The following is a 21,449-nucleotide window of genomic DNA, read 5'->3' as shown; positions in this document are numbered from 1 at the left end:
GAAATCTGAATGCTTAATAAGCACTCCAACTGATTCAGATATAGGCAGTCCATAAGTCACATTTCGGTAATCTATCACGTAAGCATTCTGGAAAGTGTATAAATTGACTTATGTAGAAGTGATTTATAAAATGAAAAAGTTAAGCACTAGATGTGGGTTAATTAGTTGGCTCTAGAGAAAGAAGAAACACCATGGAGAGCACCTCTTATAAGTTTATCATTGATTTGAACCTAGGGAGTATCAATCTCTATGGTACTCATCTCCAAGGATCTCTGCAGAGCTTAGACCCTTGAGCTCACATTTTGAACTTGAGTCTTGGCTCTCCAAAGGAAGAAAAGGACCTACTGAGTTATCTAACCATTCCTGAAAGACAATATTGTACATGATAGAGAATGACTGAAAAACTCCTACGTTATAGGTTAAACAACTTGGAATGAATGAAAAACTTGACCTTGATAAACTCTTTACTGTCCAAGAATACCTGGAGTTTTGTTTGGTTTGGCTTTGGTTTCTTTCTCTCAATGGATAGGCAATCACTCTATCATTGGTCTAGCGAACATGGAATTCTTTTTTAAAAAAGTAATCATCTTTAATGGGGATGGGAGGGAAAAACTGGGAGAGAGAGAAGGGGTAACATTGTCCAAAAAGAAATGTACTCATTACCTGACTTATGAAACTGTAACCCCTCTGTACATCACCTTTATAATAACAATAAAAATATTACAAAATAATAATACAATGGAGTATGCTATAAATGGGATAAATTCACACTTTGACACATTGTAACAGAGAGAAGGACACTTCTATATTAATATACATTTGGGAACATTTATTCATTGTGTTCATAGTTCATTTATGCTAGAAAAAATACAAGTAGTTGGAATAAGAACTGATAAACTTCTGGGGTGAAAAGTAGATTTTTTATTATACATTATCTTGCTAGTTTGCAATAAACGTTTAATTGCCTCCTTAGTTACCTATAGAATTGCTAAAGATTCTTTCCCTGAATATGAAAAATACCACATCTTTATAGTGGAAGTCTTTCTAAGAGGTCCTCCTAAGAGACCTCAGATTTCCCCAACCTGTGGAGAGAAATTTTGAACTGATGGTCTTTAAATGTAATACATATGATATTAACATATCATATACAACATATCGTATATATTATATAATATATAAAATATAATATTATATAAGGTAGTATAATATATAATCATATATCATATACATACCATATACAATATATTTATATATTTTTTATATTATTATATACTACTTTATGTTATCAATATATTACATATTAAATATAATATGCAATGTATTATAAATTGCATATATATAAATATAAATGAGAGGCTGGGAATGTGAATGTGGCTTAGTCGTTGAGTGCTTGCCTAGCATGCATGATGCCCTGCATTTGATTCCTCATTACCACATAAACAGAGAAGGCTGGAAGTAGCACTGTGGCTCAAGTGGTAGAGTGCTAGCCTTGAGCAAAAGAAGCTCAGAATAACGCCCAGGCCCTGAGTTTAAGCCACAGGACTGGCACAAAAAAAAGGAAAAGAAAATGATTATTCTTTTCCTATCCAAAAGTGCAAGATCCAGTGTAACTATCATGTGAATCCTTTTCTTTTACTTTCTATTACTGAAAGCTTCAAACACAGGCAAAAATAGAGTGGTACAATGAACCCTATTGCCTATCAATACATAACTTAATAGTATTTCATCTATTCTCCCCACACTATTCTCTCCTCCCCTTTCTGGATCATTTGAAAACAAATCTCACATCTTTTCATCCTTTTTCCAATATTTAAAAATTACTTTTTAAAAAGCATAACAAAATATCATTATTAAAGTTAAAAACTTCAGCTAGGCACGGTGACTTAAGCTTGTAATCTTAACTACTTGGGAAGTGGAGTTAGGGGAATTGGTTTGAGGCCAGCCCAGACATAATAGAGTTCACAGACTCCATCTCAATATCTGGGTGTGGCAATGAGCACCTTTCATACCTAGTGACACAGAAAAGTGTAAGTAGGAAGCCCAAGTAGGTAGACCACAGCCCAAGCCCATGTAGGCATAATTTGAAAATTTACCTTAAAAATAAGCAGGGGCTGGGAAGGTGGCTCAGTGGAAGAGTACTTGTCTTGAATGCATAAGGCCCTGGGTTTGATTCCTCAGCACCACATAAGCAGAAAAGGCCAGAAGTGGCACTATCCATGGCTCAAGTGGTAGAGTGCTAGCCTTGAGATGAAGAGCTGAGGGACAGTGCCCAGGCCCAGAGTTCAGGCCCCATGACCAAAACAAAACAAAAAGCAGGTGCTTGCTAAGCATGAGGCCCTGAGTTCAATCCCCACTACTAACAAAAATTAAAAATAACATTGTGACTTTTCTATCTTTCTTCTTTTTTGGGGGGGGGGGAAGGGGGGGGTCTGGTCGTGGGGCCTGAACTCTGGGCCTGGGCACTGTCCCTCAGCTCTTCAGCTCAAGGCTAGCACTCTACCACCTGAGCCACAGTGCCACTTCCGGCTTTTTTTCTTTTTGCTTATGTGGTGCTGAGGAATCGAACCCAGGGCCTCATGCGTGCAAGGCAAGTGCTCTACCACTGAGCCACCTTCCCAGCCCACTTTTCTTTCTTTTTTCCTAAAAGAATAGCCAGTGGCAATTCACAGGCACAGTCACTACTGATACTTGGGCCTGACATTGATGGGCATAGTAAAATGTAACCCTAAATTCCTGGGCTCAAGCAATCATCCTGCCTCAATATCCTAGATATCTGAGGATTATAGGTACATACTACTGAGCCTGGCATATTTTTAAACCAGAATTTAAATAATTTTAATACCAGAATTTACACATCCAAAGGAAGCTTCTCCTCTTTAATGAATCATCTTTAAAAGCTACCACTGATGGTGTAATTTGTCAAAATATGTCTCAAGAATACTTTCAGGGTTTGCAATATATTCTTTTAAGTATTCCAATTAATGACCAATCTCATCCTTTAAGGGTAGATTTGACTTGAAAGTATAAATATTTTAGGAACAAACCTCACTGAACAGTGACAACAATTAGACCGAGCAGTACTTGTTCTTTGGGTGGGAGTAATATATAACCAAAAGACAAGCTGTACTGCTTTCATGAAAAGAGTCTGATGCTTGTAAAGAACTTCAGAAATTACCTACTCAGTGACCAGAGAAGCTAATGAAAGGAAGAGCTCCATTACATGGCAGCTGAAGCAGGCAAGGAACTAAGAGGAGAATGTGAGAAGCAGCTGAAAAAGCTAGCCAACTGGGGGGAAGGAAGTTCTCAGTCTTTGGACCCTAAATTCCAGTGATTCCTGGACCCCTTGGGAATTTAGTTTACATTACAGGCCTTCATGCTTTAGCAAACTATGTAATTAGAATGCCTACTTGCACTGGGTGGACCCACTATGGAAATCTTATTCATCCTTTAAGACCTTGATCAAATATTACCACATTCTTCTACTCTCTGAAACAATCAGTTCTTCCATTATCTGGTCCTAGTTGTACTTACATATCTCTGTAACTGTTTAGCTATATGTATATTCCCCTGGTTTGACTGGAGGCCTCATTTTTGTATCGTTGGCACTAGGATATACATAGTGAGTAATAAGTAAACACTGATATATAGCATAAATACTCTGTGTATTTACGTAGTGTAGATCCTAATATGGCCTCAAAATGTAGCAAACTGATTGTGGGCCCTAAAACTTATGGAAAAAGTCAAAGGAAAAAAAAAGACACCTTATGCTAAAACAGCTTTGTAAGCAGAATCCCTGGAAATTTCAGAACTTGACAATGGAAAATTATGGCCCAGAACCAGCCAAAAAATTGAAGGTAAGTTCTTTTTCTGACTTAAAAAAAATGAAAGGATCATAGTTATTTTATTTTTCTTGTAAGGATTGATACTTGAAGAATTAACAAATTAAACGCAAATTAAAATTCTGTTCAAACTTAGTTGTCCACATTCTTTGCAAAATAAATTTGGAAGATAGAACATGAAGCCAAAAATGAATCAACTACTTAAAAGGAAATAAATACTAACTCTCAAGTCATGTGTGCAAAAACTATAGAAATCTAGAACAATTGAAGCTATAATTTAAATTGGTCTCTTGTCAAGTGATTCATAGATTCCCCCCCCCCCCTCTTTATTTTCCTCTCAATTTCTGTCCCAGAGAAAGTGAAATTCCTATTTGAAAGATCTACCTGGCCTTTGGCCTTAGTGGGAAGTAGTAGCATCTTTTCTAAGACTGTGCCAATGGCATGTGTCATACCTACCACAGATGTGGGTTGCCTATGTGGGTAGAAAGGAAAAAGGGAGAGCCATCAGAAAAGGGCAATTTCATTTGATGTCACCAGTTCTTGGTTGAACCTGAGTTTTATCAAGATAAAACTCTATGAGTCCTAGATAGATGGCAATATATTTTCAAAGTAGCTTTTTGTTTTGTTTTGTTTTATTTTTGTAATCATTAAGCCCACAGAAAATGTTGCAATCTTTCTTGTCAGGTGGTAAAAATTCCATTAAACTATGTCTGTTTTAGATACAGAAGAAAGAGGACTGAAGAAGTTGAGTAACGGGTTTGTTTGGTTTTAATGGTTACATTGCACAACCTAGGCTAGGCATCCCATGACAATAAAAGATTATTACAACTCAATTCCAAAATCTAGCCAGACCACCACAAGGGCTTACAAAAGTACTGTGGCCTCACAACATAGATACCACTTCTCAGACTTCATGACACATAGTCTTGGGTCCTATGACAATTTCTCAATTGGAAAATAAATGAAATAGATTAGCATGTTTTTTTTTTTTTTACTATTTTTATAAAGAAAATTTATTTTTAATTCTAAGAATCCAAGATTAAAATCCAACTTAAAAATGAATGCACACAAAATAGAAAATATAGAGGTGATGTAACTACTGTACAATTTGTATTTGCTTGAAAATTTTTCATAGAGGGCATCTAAATTGGAAGGGAGGAAGTAAAACTCTTCCTGTCTGCAGATGCCATGATCATATATAGAGAAAAAATCCTAAAGATTCCACAAAATACTCTTAGAAGTAATAAACAAATACAGCAAAGTTGCCAAGTTTCTACACACCATAAACAAAGTCTTTGAAAAAGAAAACAGGAGGGTAATTCCATTTAAAATATCTATACTATATTTTTTTACTTTCTAGGAATAGATTTAATCAATGTGGAAAAAGTCTGCTACATGAAAGCTATAAAACACTGATGAGAGAAACTGAAAAGAATACAAATTAATGGAAAATATCCCACGTTCATATACTGAAGTAATCAACTATAATTAAAATGTACATAGTACCCAAAACCATCTATAGATTGACTGTAATCCCTGTCAAAACATAAATGACATTTGTGATAGAAATAGAAGCAGTCTTGGCGCTGGGAAGGTGGCTTAGTGGTAGAGTCCTTGCCTTGCATCCATGAGGCCCTCGGTTCGATTCCTCAGCACCACATAAGCAGAAAAAGCCAGAAGTGGGGCTGAGGCTCAAGTGGTAGAGCACTGGTCTACAGCTGAAGAGCTGGGGGACAGCGCCAAGGCCCAGAGCTCAGGCCCCACAACTGACAAAAAAAAAAAAAAAAAAGAAAAGAAATAGAAGCAGTCTTATAATTTGTATGGAGCCAAAACAATCTAGCTAGAGGTACTGTCCTACTTGACTTTAAAACATACTATAGTAACTAAAACAGCACAATACAGTCATAGAAACAGATATATAGACAAATAATATATCTGTAATTGGCAAAAGATCCAACCAGACACTTCTCAAAAGATATACAAATGGTCAACAGGTACATGAAAAAAAATTTCAGCATCACTAATAATCAGGAAAATACAAATCAAAATCACAATAAAACATCACTTCATATCCCATACCACAAAGAAAGGATGGAAGGAAGGAAGGAAAGGAAGGAAGGAAGGAAGGAAGGAAGGAAGGAAGGAAGGAAGGAAGGAAGGAAGGAAGGAAGGAAGGAAGGAAAGAAGGAAAGGAGGAGGGAAGGAAGGAAGAGAGGAAGGAAGGAAGATAGGTTACCTCATTTCTGTTAGAATAGCTATTATTAAAAAGACAAAAACACTTTCATTCTTCCTTCCAACTTCTCAAACCAATTTCTATGTTTATATATGTACATAAAGAATTCTGACAATATGTCTCTCATTATTATTCATACCCCAAATGAACCTGTTTTACATTCCTGTAACTGTTTTCTTTAAAGTATATATTACTTGCTCAAATGGTTTTCACTGCAGTATTTCACACATGTGTATACTGTACTTTAATTGTATTGACCCCCTTGCTTACTTTTACTTTCCCAACCCTATGTACTTCCTGTAATTCAACAGCTTTCAATGAGTTGTGTTTTGCCATCTTCATTCACAGATGCAGTGTATTTCTAACACTGTTCACTTTCTAACACTCTCTTTCCCTCTTCATTCCAACAGCTACACCACAATTACAAACATATCCTCCCAATATATCTGTATATAATTCCATGTGTGTTTACATATATGTTTATTTTTATGTCTACTATCCATATATGAAATTTCCTTCTGAATTTGGCTCACTCCACTTAACAAGATGATTTCAAGCTTCATTTACCTGCAAATGGCATAAATGTATTCTTCTTTGTGGCTAATACTTCCTTGTGTATATTTACCACATTTTTTTATTTATTCATCATAGAGCATCAGGGCTTTTCCATAATTTGGTCATTGTAAATAGTGCTGAAGTGAACATGGGTATGCAAGTGCTTGTATTTTATCTTAATTTACATTACTTATAGTGGGATATAGCCCACCAGTGGTACTAATGGACCTTATGATCATGCTACTTTTAGCTTTTTGGAAAAACCCAAGACTGATTCCCATAATAGCTGTACTATTATACATTCCCAACAATGGTCTATGAAGTTTCCCTTTTTTCCCCACTGCATCCTCACCATCATGTCTTTTGTGTACTTGATGGTGGCTGTTGAGCAAGATTGAAATCTTACTGTCACTTATTTGCATTTACTCTATAGCCAAGGATATTGGCATTTCTTCATGTACTTATTGGCTATAAATACTTCTTTCAAGAGTTGTCTGTTCAGTTCATTTGCCTATTTATTGATTGGGTTGTTGATTCTTTACAAGTCTACTTCTTGAGCTCCTTGTATATTCTTATTCTTCGTCCATTGTCAGATGTACATCTGGCAGAGATTTTCTCCCATTCTGTAGACTCTCTTCAACCTATTATATTCTTTGCTGTCCTTTGCTCTTAGTTTGATGCAATTCCACTTGTCCTTACTCTTATTGCTGAGCTACTGAAGTTCTGTTCAGAAGTTACTGCCCATGAAAATATGATGCAGTGTTTTCCCTATTATTTCCAATAATAGTTTCAGAGCTTCAGATCTTAAATTAAGACCTTTTTTTTTAAAAAATCTGTTTTGAATTAATAATAGTATAGAGAGACATGGAACTAGTTTCAGTTTTCTACATGTGGATATCCAGTATTTCCAGTACCATTTGTTGAAGAGGTTATCTCCAATGTATATTTGGGGCTCCTTTTGTCACAAGTCAGCTGCTGTAACCGTATGAATTTATTTCTGGATTTTCTACCCTATTCCATTGGTCTTTATGTTTCTGTATCCTATCATGCTGTTCTTATTACTATGGCTTTGTAGTATACTTCAAAGTCTGGTATTATGATAGCTCCATCATTACTTTTCTTTTCCCTCTATCAAAATTATTTTGGTTATTTCAGGTCTGTTGCACTTCCATATAAATTTTAGAATTGGCTTTTTTCTATTTCTTTGAAGAATGAAACTGTGACTTTGATGGGGACTTCAGAGAATCTGTACATTGATTTTTAGTTGTATCTCCATTTTCAAGATGTACTGCTAACTCATGAACATGAGAAGGCTTTTAATCAAGAAAGAGAAATTTCTATACACTGTTAAGGGAAATGTAAGTTAATTTGGTCAATATGGAATAGTATGGAGATTCCTCAAAAATTATAAAACAGAATTACCATAAAGTCTGGTTATTCCACTACTAGGTATATATGAAAAGGGAATGAGATAAAAATGCTGAATAATCTATACTGTCATGTCTAAATAAACATAAGTGCCAGTCAATGAAGGAAGAAATGAAGTACATAGTTAAATAGAATCAGCCACAATAAAAGAATGAAATCTTGTCATTTGCACAACATGGAGGACATTATATTAAGTAAAATAAGACAGGCATAGAAAAGCAATTTCCAATTACATGTGTAATCTAAAGAAGTTGGTCTCACAGACGGCTAAATAAAATACAAGGTAAAGGGGGAGAAGTTGTTAAACAGGTACTAAGTTACAGTTATGTAAGAATAATAAATTCCAACGTTGCATTTCACAGTAGAATGACTGTAACTACAATAATATACTGTTTACTTCCAGATAGCTAGAAGACTGTGTTTTCTTCTTACATTAATGTAACAATAACTCTTCTTATGGCCAATGTAAACTAGTGTAAAATTCAGTAAAAGATTTAGGCACAAGTACAAATTTTCCAAATAGGACTCCAGTTGCCTAGAAGATAGGATCAAGAATTGAAAAGTGAGACTACATTTTTCCAAAAGATTACAAAGTAGTATACAGTAAACCAGCTTGCACAACCATGTTCATTGCAGCACTTTTCACCATAGCCTATGTACAGAATCAGCCCAGATGTCCATCAATGGATGACTGGATCAAGAAAATGTGGTATATATACACATGGAATTTTATTACTCCATTAAGAATGATTTTACATCATTTGCAAATAAATGGATGGACCTGGAAAAATTGTTAAATGATGTCAGGCCCAGAAAGACATAGAATAAATGTCTTATTACATATGTGGAAGCTAGAACATACTAGTAAACTCTTAGGGGTTATATACAAGTATACAACCAAAATATGGCATTTTATATACAAGTATACATGTATACAACCCAAAATATGACATTTTCAGGGGAGAATTCAAACAATGTAATTTCTTAGAAAGGAATGATTACCAAGTGGAGGGTCAGGTAAAGGAAGTGGGTAGATGAATGAAGGGAGGTAGATAAAGAGAGGAAAGGTGGTGAATACAGTCATAAAATTTAATGCATATCCTACAAAATTAAGAAAATTGAGGGGAGGGGTAGGAGATGGTAAGAACGATAAAAGGGGTGACATCAATCAAGTTGCATTGAATTCATAAACTGATTTATTGAATGATAATTCCTTTGTACAACTACTTAATGGTAATTTTTAAAATTAATTTTAAAAGACTCCCATCCCCAAAGGTAATATTTAACTTCAATTGCAAATTTTAGTGAGATTTGAGTGATATTTTCTTAGCAAATCTAAAATATTTTAAGCAAAAGCTTTCTCACTGAAATTTTAAAGAACAGGAAGAATGTAATTATAAATTACATATATTAAATACATGTATATAATATATACATATATAATATTCATGGGGGGAGCCCAGGGGGACGGGGAGATGGAAAGGAATAGTAAGGAGAAACAAAGGAGGCAACAACAATGATTGATAAGAAATGCACTCATTACCTAGCTCATGTAATTGTAAACCCTCTGTATGGTATTTTCACAATTTAAAAACCATGATATTCACATATTTAACATGTATATGTGTGTGTTATATATACACACAGATCTGTGTACACATATGTACATGTATACATGTATGTATGTAATGGGTATAATATATAGGTATGTATGTAATTTGCAATTGCATACATATGGTGTGTGTGTATGTAATGTGTGTAATTGTATTATACATTACATGTTATATGTGTAATGTATATTACATGTAATATAATGTATAGTGTAATATATAATGTGGATTATAAGTAATGTATAATATATAGTATATGTAATATATAATTGCATATATAGTGATATATAATATTTATTTGATTTGTAAATGGAAGTTTTGTATATGGAAGGTGAGAATCATTCATAGTAACTGTTACTTTATTGTAATCATCAACTTAATTTACATCAACAATCTGCTCTTACATGCATATCCATCCATAACCTTGTGATTCCTGGAGGAATCTCTCATTAATAAGATAAGAAAGAATTCATCACCAAATTACTTCTTTCAAGGAGGTTCATGGAAATAATGCATCAATTATAATAAGTTAATCTTAATAAGTTGTTCAGGATATACTTATGCTAGATTCGGAATTATTAACCATTTCTATATAAATCCTACTAAAAAAGTCTACTAGTTGCATTAAGAGATCAATTCACTTTCACAAAACAAGTTTTTAAACTTTTTTTAGGAATTTCAAATTTATGAAACAGATACAAGAAAAGAACAAAGAATTCCTGTTACTCTTCACCCAGATTTACCAATTTTTAATTTTGATACATTTGCTTTAGCACTTGCTTCGCCTAGATCTCTGTCCACTGTCTCTAGCTACAACATCTATCTATCTATCTATCTATCTATCTATCTATCTATCTATCTATCTATTATTTGCATATAAGTATGTACTTATAGAGAACACTTTTCTCTTTCATAATTAGGAAATACAATATGAATACAATATTATATTAACATACTATCCATATTCAAACTGCACCACTTTCCTAGTAATGATCTTTATGATGAATTTTCTCCTATTCCAACATCAAGTCCAGAATGACTCATTGCATTTAGCTGTTATATCTTTTAATCTCCTTTAATTCAGAAGGTTTCTCAAACTTTGTTTTTATGGACTATGCTCCAATCTAAATTTCTTTGAACTTTCCTCATTATTAGATCAAAGTATGTGTTTTTGGCAAGAATAATTAATAAGTGATAGTATGCTTGGAGTATCACATCAGGAGGCACATGATTAGCTTTTCTCATTAGTGATGTTATCTTGATCCCAGGTTTGAGGGGATGCCATTAGCAAACCAAGATAAATCACTGGTGGCAAAAAGGAGATAATTAGATAAAATTTTAGTTATATTGTGACTTGTTCTCTGAATATTAAGACTACATATTTAATAACAAAATACTTAGCACACAAAATAAGAAATTATAAAGTAAATGCTTAGTGGAACAGAAAAATCTTTTCAATCATTTAAGTCTAATTGAAAAATACTTCAGCATATAATCACTTGCTCTGTTCCTTACACTTCATATTTAAAAATATCAGAGATTTGGGTAAGAAATACCACTTATTATATAATGATCCAGTGAACTATATGATCTAGCTTTGATTTCGTGCTATCACTGATAACACATTTTAGGTACATCATTTCTAAATTTCTTATAGGACAGAAAGATTTTAATTTTAGGCCTATTTTGCACAAAAGTAAACAGACAAAAAGAACATAGAGGTGATTCTTCTGGGGTTTTGTAGGTCACAAGATATGAATTCAACTATACCTGAATCTCAAACTCCAGCTAATTCTAACATATCATACTGCAATTTCAAATGAAAATTTTGATTCGATGTACAAAATTAAATAGAAATCCTATGTATTTTTCTCCAAATAAAAATATTTAAAAATGGTTAGTTTCATCACTTGGACTGGGTATTAAGACTTTGCAATAGTTCTTTTTTTCAATCTTTATATTTTGACCTTTATTAGAACACTGAGATAACTCCTGAGTCTAACAGAACAGAATTACAGTTTTTCATACTATACAGATAAAGTTGTGTTATATTCAGAAGTCAAATCCACCAGGGAACCTATACAAGTAACAGTTAAAAAAAAAAAAAAGAAGTCAACATAGGAAAGAAAAAATTACTAGGTTAGATATCTTGTTGAGTGTTCAAAATTACTTTAATGTTAAGTCATGTAATTTAAAAAATATTTCAAGGGGGCTAGGAAGGTGGCTCAGTGGTAGAGCACTTGCCTTGCATGCATGAGGCCTTGGGTTTGATTCCTCAGCACTACATAAGCAAAAAGAAAAAAGCCAGAAGTGGCGCTGTGTCTCAAGTGGTAGAGTGCTAGCCTTGAGCTGAAGAGCTGAGGGACAGTACCCAGGCCCAGAGTCCAGGTCCCACGACCGGACCCCCCCAAAAAAAAGTATTTCAAGGACATGTGGCAAATATTTGGATAATCAGTCACATCATTTACATAAAATGAAGATATTGTGACTGAGAGTACTTTTCTTTTTTAATTTTTATTTTTATTGTAATGGTGATGTACAGAGAGGTTGTAGTTACATAAGTCAGTAATGAGTACATTTCTTTTTGCACAGTGCCTGCTCTTCCCTCATTTTCTTCCACTTTCTTCCCTCCTGAGTCCCTCCTCTGCAAGTTGTATAGTTCATTTCCAACACAGTGCCTAATGAGTATAGCTGCTGCATTAGTTTACCCTTTGTCCACCATATCTGTGCTTCCCCTTATCCTCCCCAAATCAGATAACTTTACATACAAAACAAAAAGTACAGAAATCAAAAACAGACACAAAAACGGGGGGAGTCAATTAAAAAAACTTTTGTTTCCATTTCTTGGAGTTCATTTTAATAAGCATCATTTTATATGATCATATGCATATAGCTATTGAGCCTTTGTGATCCTCTCTTAAGAATATGCTTCCGTCAGAAAGAATGATATTGCCCCATTCACAAGGAAATGGAAAAACTTGGAAAAATTATATTAAGCAAAGTAATCCAGACCCAAAGAAACATAGGTTGCATAGTTTCTCTCGTTTGTAATAATTAGAGTGTGCCTATAAACCTACAAGTAAACACAATGGATAGTAAAAGACAAAAATTATATTTGGACATGATAAATTAACTAGGACTCTAAACATTCACAAAATAAGACCAAAAAAGGATATTTTTAGGAGAGGACCTCTAATGCTAACAGTTTTGTTGAATTATCTCAGTCAGTCTTCAGAACCACATTGTTGTCTGTTCTTTTTTTTTTTTTTTTTTGGTCGGTCATAGGATTTGAACTCTGGGACTGGGTGCTATCCCTCAGCTCTTCAGTGCAAGGCAAGCACCCTACCACTTGAGCCACAACTCCACTGGTTTTCTAGTGGCTTATTGGAGACAAGAGTCACAGACTTTTCCTGCCCGGGCTGTCTTTGAACTGTGATCCTCAGATCTCAGCCTCCTGAGTAGCTAAAATCACAGGCTTGAGTCATTGGCCCTCAGCCATTGTCCATTCGTTAAGAAATTAGATTTGCTTAGGCAGAATAATGCTTGCTTTAGTAGTCAATCATTGTAATATTAGTGAAGTAAAAGTTATAAATGAAATGAACATTTGTAAGATTAGTGAAATAATTATCTCAGCCTTAATCTGAGCTTCACTGCAACACTTTGCTTGTTTTTCTATTTTACAGAAGCTGCTATTGCTACTCTGTGTTGCCGTGTAAGATCAGTAAGAGGAAACTAGTCGAGACAGAACTCGTTTTAAATTATCTTTTGTTATACAAATGCTATTTGCTACGTAAAGCTAATTCTCACATGTAGAGATGTAAATAATACAACTTTTATAACACAATAAAAGCAAATATTTTCACACACACACACACACACACACACACACATCCACACACACATCCACATCCACAGGAGATTAACAGCTAGACAGCAGTGGCTGGTGCCTGTAATCTAAGCTACACAGGAGGCTGAGATCCAGAGGATTAGAGTACAAAGCCAGCCTCCATCTACAAAATAACCAGCAAAAAGCAGAGCTGGAGGCAGTTCAAGCAAGTCAGACAAGAAGAAAGACTGAGATCAGACTCTAGCAATGCCAGAGAGAGAGAGAGAGAGAGACAGACAGACAGACAGACAGACAGAAAGACAGAAAGACAGAGAGACAGAGGGAGATTAACTTTTAACTTTTGGGGGAAATTCCTATAAAATTCTAATTTCTTTTAAGATTTTAAAATAGTAGCTGAAAACAGTGAGCCTCTGGTTTGTTAGAATTAAGATTTGTTATATATCACTGGGCTTTCATTTATCCCATATCTCCCTCTATATTGAAGACATTATTTTTCTTTTTCCAGGAACTCCTACTTAGCCTTATTACCTATCTCCATCCTTGTCAAAAAGTAGTTATGTAAATTTATAAAAATACACTTGCTATCCTTGAGAAAAATTCTAATTGAGAGCATTGCATTGGAGCCCTCTTGACTTAGCCTCAGTGATATGCATGCCTCAGAAAGGCTTATCTCTGGAAGCTACTGTGTGAAAACTGGAGCTCCCATACTTCCATAGACAATCATTTCAATGGAACTTTTTGGTTCTAATATAATCCAACCACCATGATCTATGAACTCTGAACTGGCTGCTTGGGAGTCAAGCATTACTATCAATGAGTATAGATGCAAGAACAAAATGGGAAGTGCTCACTGAGTGCTGCTTCCAGGTTATTTTTGGTCTCTGTGAAATAAGCTAGGCCTCTTCTAGGGTCAGTTCTAAGTGTACCTTGGAAGAGTACCAGCTCTAAAATTAATATTCTGATGATCATTTGATTTGATCATCTCATTAAAATTTAAAGGGAATCATGCAGTGACGGAAAATGAATGAACTACTGTCTTTTCTCTTTTGGCTTTCTATTCAGGAACTTCTGTTACTTAAGCAATTCTATTCTTAAAAGAAGTTAATCATATATGCAAAGTCAGTCATATAAGAGAAGTGTGTGCACTGAGATATTTCCTGAAGGATATGAAATCAATTCATTTTGCTAGATGACTAGGCACAAGTAGAATCAACTTAACTCATAGAAATGGTTTTTCTGGCTCATACAATACTTTATTTCTTTACTTTTTTGGCAGTAAAGGGAATTGAATTCTGGTCTTTCACTTACTAAGCAGGTGCACTATCATTTGAATAATGCTTCCATTTGCCTTGGTTATTTTGAAGGTAGGATTTTTCTTTGTTGCCAAGTCACCCTGGCCTACAATCCTACCTATGCTTCTCCCTGTCACTAGAGATAACTGACATCCACCATTGTATCCAGCTATTGATTGAAATGCCATCTCAAGAACTTGTGTAACCAAACTGGTCTGGAGCCACAATTCCCTGATAGCCTCCTAAGGAGCTAGAATTAAAGGCTTGAGCCAGCATGCCCTCTAAGCCTACACAATATTTTTTTAAATTGTAGGCAACATTGAAAATTTGAGATTTCAAATTTAGCTCTGGAAACACTTGACTAATATCTCTACAGGAAAACACCTGCTGAAGCTAAAAAGAAATGGCTGTTGCTCCATTTACTTAGGGCAGGAGTTCCTGGGTTTACAACACACACACACACACACACACACACACACACACACACACACACACACACACACACACACACACACACAACATTACCTCATGGCTGGCTCCTGTAATCATCTGTATGTGAAACTCCTATAAATATCCTAAAAGCAGTCAGACCATCAGTGAACTGAATGCCAGGAGTGATGATGCTAGTGTCAATACTGCTTTCCCTGATTTCACTGTAGGGACATCAGAAGCCTATGTTTAGATATACCATATGACAGCCATTAAATTTCTACTATAGCTATAGTGAATGTGAATAGAATATTACTTTCATTTGAGGTTTTTCTGTTTATTTGTTTTCAGACAAGGTTTTGCTTGCTATGTGTATAGCTCAGGCTAGCCTGAAACTTGCTATGTAACCTAGGCTAGCCTTAAAGTCATGATCTTCCTGCCTTGGCATCCTAAATTGTTGAATTACAGACATGGGCCACTACATCTTCCTAAGAATGTGATTTTTTGGCTCTGAATCTTTTAACTGCATAATTTAAAGTACTAGCCAGTTTTTCAAGTTTAAAAAATGTTATCATGAAATATTATAGAATAAACAGGAAAATAAGATTGATTAGATATAAAAGATACTGTTGGGTTTTGGTTCTGTAATAATGATGTTGTGATTATATTTAAATAGTGGAGTTTTCATCTTTTAGACACATGTACTAAATATTTACTTATAAAATGATACTTAGGACTTAGTCTGAGGTATAGAAGTTAATACTCTAAAGCTGGGTGACAGGTATATGGGCTTTATTGTACTATTCTGTTGCATAACTTGAAATGTTCCATTAAAAAACTGAAAATCTTCATAGGTACTATTACACTTACTTAAAATGTGGTAAACGAGCTCCCCTGTGACCCAGCAATCTTACTTTTGGGCATTTATCCAAATGATCACAAATAAGCCTATAGGAAAGCTACCAGCTCAACTATGTTTATTGCAGCATTATTTACTATAGCTAAGATATGGAACCAACCCAGATGCCCCTCAGTAGATCAATGGATCAAGAAAATGTGGCGTATATATACAATGGAATTCCATGCCTCTATCAGAAAGAATGACACTGCCTCATTTGTTAGGAAATGAAAAGACTTGGAAAAAATTATATTAAGTGAAATAAGCCAGGTCCAAAGAAACGTAGGTCCCATGGTTTCCCTTATTTCCAATAACTAGCATATATCTAGGACAAGCTGAAAAGGTCAAAAGCTATGTACATATGACCATATAAGATGATGCTAAGTGAAATAAACCCCAAGATAGAGACACAGTGGTTTTATCTTTCTTGCTGTTGTTTTTAATATAATTTTATATATAATGTATTTTAATGTACTATGTGATTTTTTTTTTTCTTTAGTATGTTCTTCCCTCATGGTATAACCCCTGTTTTTACTGTATTTGATGTCAGTGCCCTGCATCTTGTATATACATTTTTCTAATTTGGGGAGGGGAAGGGAAATAACAAAATGCTGAAAATAGGATATAGGTCGATCCATTGTAACAATGAGATGTACAAGACACTATGTTGAAAACGAACTTTACGGCTTGGGGGGCGGGATGGTAGGGGAAAAACAATAGAGGAAGTAACAATGCTCGATAGGAAATGTACTCATTACCTTACTTATGGAACTGTAACTCCTCTGTACAGTATTTTTACATAAAAATGTATACAAAAATAAATGAATTAATTTTAATATAAAAAATGTGGTAAAACTGGGTTTTGAAAATATCATCTTATCACTTCTCCGAATAGATTTTTTTTGGGTCAGTAGTGAGGCTTGAACTCAGGACATGGGCATTGTCTATAAGCTCTTCTGCTCAAGGCTAGTGCTCTACTACTAGGAGTCACAGCACCACTTCTGGTCTTCTGGTAGTTAATTGGAGATAAGAGTCTCACTGACTCTGCTGCCTTGGATGGTTTTGTAATGTGATCCTCATATATCAGCCTACTGAGTAGCTGGGATTATTGGAGTGAGCCACTAGCACTCAGCACAATAGATTTTTTTTTTTGTCGGTTGTGGGGCTTGAACTCTGGGCCTGGGCGCTGTCCCTCAGCTCTTCAGCTCAAGGCGAGCGCTCTACCACTTGAGCTACAGCGCCACTTCCGGTTTTCTGGTGGTTTATTGGAGATAGGAGTCTCATGGTCTTTCCTGCCCGGGCTGGCTTTGAACCGCGGTCCTTAGATCTCAGCCTCCTGAGTAGCTAGGATTACAGGCGTGAGCCACCAGCGCCCAACAATAGATTTTTTTTTAACATTACCTAAGAAAATAAGAAAAATTTCTCAAGTTATAGAAGGTACTAGCTTAAATCTCAGCATACAATTGTTTTTAAAAGTTTTATTGGACTATAATTCACATACCATGAAATACACCCTTTGAAATGGTACTCTTGCATGGATTTAGCATTCCCAGAATTGTGAAAGTATCAATGTGATCTAATTTTAGAACATTTTCATCATCCTACAAAGAAACTCTGTGCTCATTAGCAGCCACAGGCAATTTGATTGCAAACTCATTGCACTGTAATCTGGCTTTCTTTCACCATTATATCCCAAGAGAGCTTTTAAAAACAATTTTGTCTGGTACATGTTTGTCCAAAACATTTGATTACTTCTTTTTTTTTTTTCTTTTTGTGTGGGTTCTGGGGCTTGAACTCAGGGCCTGAGCACTGTCCCTGAGTCTTTTTTTCTTTTTCTTTTTATGGTAATGGCTAGAGCTCTACCATGTGAGTCACAGCTTCACTTTTGGCTTTTTTGTGGTTTTGGAGACAAGAATCTCACAAACTTTCCTGCCTGAGCTGAACCATGATCCTCAGATCTGTCTCCCAAGTAGCTAGAATGACAGGTATGAGCCCCTAGCTCCCAGCTGATTTCTTTCTTTTTATTTTTCTCATAGTTGCATAGGCCAGGCATAGTGATTCTCATTTGTAATCCCAGCTACACGTGAGGTGTAGATTGGGAAGATCATGGTTCAAGACCAGCCTTTGTAAAAGTTTATGAGACCACCATCTAAACAAAATAAACTAGGTGTGGTGGCAGGGCTGTAATCCTAGCCTGTAGGAGGTGTTAGCATAAGGATTGTGGTCCAGGCCAGCCTGCCCATATAAAATGTGAGATCCTATCTGAAAATTCACCAAAACAAAAAGGGCTGGGAGCATGGTTTGGTTAGTAGGAAAGCTGCTGAGCAAGTGCGAGGCTCAAAATACCAACTCCAAGTTCAGTATTACTAAAGAGAAAAAGAACATATTTACAAATAGTATACTGGTATATTATTTATCATATGTTATCATTAAAAGTATGGTAGACTTATTGTTAAGAGTTCAGATTCTAAAATTTACATGCTTATATTCAAATTTCAACTCTGCCAGATATATGTATATATGTATATATAAATAACATATATACATATACATATGGAGTATGACTTTTAGATCTGTAAAATTAAAATGAATGAAAGCTAATTCATAGATCTGTTTGGTCAGATGAAGTAATATAAAGGATAAAAAAATGTTAGGTACTATCATTATTTATGAAGTTACAGAAATCAATCATGTAACATTGCATTTAACCGCAAACCAAACATAATACAAGAGGTAATTCTCTTTTCCTAGTTTGTCATCACTCCTGCTTTATTTTTTACTGGAAACATCAGATGGTGCCAGGTGGCAATGGTTCATATCTGTAATTCTAGCACTCCTGAGGCTGAGATCTGAGGATCACAGTTCAAGGCCAGCCTAGGCAGAAAAGTCTGTGACTCTTTTGTTGTTGTTGTTGGTTGCAGGGCTTGAACTCTGGGCTTGGGCTCTGTCCCTTAGCTCTTCAGCTCAAGGCTAGCACTTGAGCTACCACTTGAGCCACAGCGCCACTTCCAGTTTTCTGGTGGTTTATTGAAGAGTCTCACGGACTTTTGTGTCGGGGCTGGCTTTGAACCACGATCAGATCTCAGCCTCCTGAGTAGCTAGGATTACAGGCAGGAGTTACCAGTGCTGGGCAAGTCTGTGACTCTTATCTTATTACCAAATAGCTTATAAGTGGAGCTGCGGCCTAAGTTGTAGAGTGCTAGCCTTGACACTTAGGAAAAGTGCCTAGCCTCTGAGTTCAAGAGGAGGACAAGTATACATACATACAACAGAAGGTAAAAAAATAAACTCATTAGGTCAAAAGAATGAAGAGAATAATAAGCATCTTTTAAAAAAACTCAGAGGCTGTTAATTACAATATTCTCATTCTTTAAATAATGAATCAAGGAATATTTGTCTTGTTGGCAATTTAAAAAATAATAAACTTGCCTATAGCCAATCAAAAGCAACTTCTCAACAGGAAAATCTTGACATTAATCGCAACTGTCTTGCTTATGCTAATTTTTTTTTTTTTTTGGGGGGGGGTCAAGTCATGGGGCCTGAACTCTGGGTCTGGGCGCTGTCCCTCAGCTCTTCAGCTCAAGGCTAGCGTTCTACCACTTGAGCCACAGCGCTACTTCCGGCTTTTTTCTTTTTGCCTATGTGGTGCTGAGGAATCGAACCCAGGGCCTCAAGCATGCAAGGCAAGTGCTCTACCACTGAGCCACCTTCCCAGTCCAATTACGCTAATTTTTAAACCTAGTATTAACAGCATTCTTAAAATGCTATTAATTTTTTAAAAGATAACCTCTACATCAAATGCAGAAAAATCCAATAATTTATTGTTTCAATAAAATCTGAGTTATGTTAACAGATGCCTATCCTTTCTAAAGCAGCTAAGAGAGTGCCTCTGCTGTGAGGCTGACTCTAACATTTTCTTCTCATTTCCCCCAAGAACTAATCCTTTGATCCTTTTTTTGCTCACAAAGTACCTTGGACTTATTTTTGGTAAATTTGTACTTACCATCGACAATCATTTGTTTTCTCTTGTTAGGATGGAGATTACAAAGGATGTCTTATTCTGCAGTATGTTCTTTAAATTTGTTTTTTTTTTCCCAAATGATTTCTATTCTGGACATGAACTGTTCTTCCTTGTATAGTCTACACTTTTCTTGCCTGGGACATTTTACTTTTTCTGAAAGAGAAATTGAAGATGCAACTTGAGCTTCTTTGATTGTCCACTAGTTACTTGGTATATTTATTTTCTAAACTCCTTACTTCTTAGCACACATTTGTTTTAGATACTGACACTGTAAAAGCTTCTTGGCTTTACTGTAGGATTTTCTGAGTATAAAAAGATTTTAGGGAGGGTTGAAGGAAGTAAGGCGTTACTCTGGATTAGGAAGTGAGGCAATTTTCTGATTGGGCATACTGAAACATTATCAGATGAATAAAGCGTAACTAAAGCTGTAATTGGAAACAAACCATATTAGGCACAAAGGGAGAGATCTGGACATTTTGTAATTGACCCATCCATTCCAGTCTCAGAATGGCTTTATTGGATATTAGAGTTCTTCATAAATGCCTATGTTTAACAAGAGAACATCAAGACCTACTGTAAGTTCTAGCGCTTGGATGTCAGGCTGCTTAATCTTTCTTTTTTTTGGAGGGGGGGAGTCCAGTCATGGAGCCTGTACTCTGGGCCTGGGCACTGTCCCTCAGCTCTTCAGATCAAGGCTAGCGCTCTACCACTTGAGCCACAGCGCCACTTCCGGCTTTTTTCTTTTTGCTTATGTGGTGCTGAGGAATCGAACCCTGGGCCTCATGCATGCAAGGCAAGCGCTCTACCACTGAGCCACCTTCCCAGCCCCTGCTTAATCTTTCTTATTGGTAAGCAAAGTGTAGCATTCACAAAAACCTTAGAAAAAGAAAAAGAGTTGTGTCCTTTGCTGCTAATTCCTCTTTATGTCCTTCAGACAGACTGGAAGTGGTGGGATGGCTGGAGTAGGAGGCCATTTGGAACATTAGATGTCCTTGGTCATGGAAACTATATTCATCTTGGCCCACCTTAGCTTCAATCTTTTATATTAGATCGAAACAAGTATATCTTGTCTTTGTTGTTTTGAGATTTTGTATTCACAGCTGAAACTAATCCTAATTCAGGGATCTCTCCTCTTCTCTGTTTACCTCCATTCCCCACCCCTTAACCCTCAACACTGGGAATTGAATCTAAGGGCCTTGAACTTGATAGGCAAGTACTTTATCTCTTGAGCCACCTACTCAGTCCTCTTGCTTTTAGTTTGTTTTCAGATAGGGTTTAGTGTTAACTTTCCCCAGGC

The sequence above is a fragment of the Dipodomys spectabilis genome, unplaced genomic scaffold (genome assembly GCF_019054845.1).
Source record: "Dipodomys spectabilis isolate Male_0828 unplaced genomic scaffold, ASM1905484v1 ptg000089l, whole genome shotgun sequence".
Taxonomy (NCBI): Eukaryota; Metazoa; Chordata; class Mammalia; order Rodentia; family Heteromyidae; genus Dipodomys; species Dipodomys spectabilis.
Note: the sequence above shows the minus strand (reverse complement) of the source record.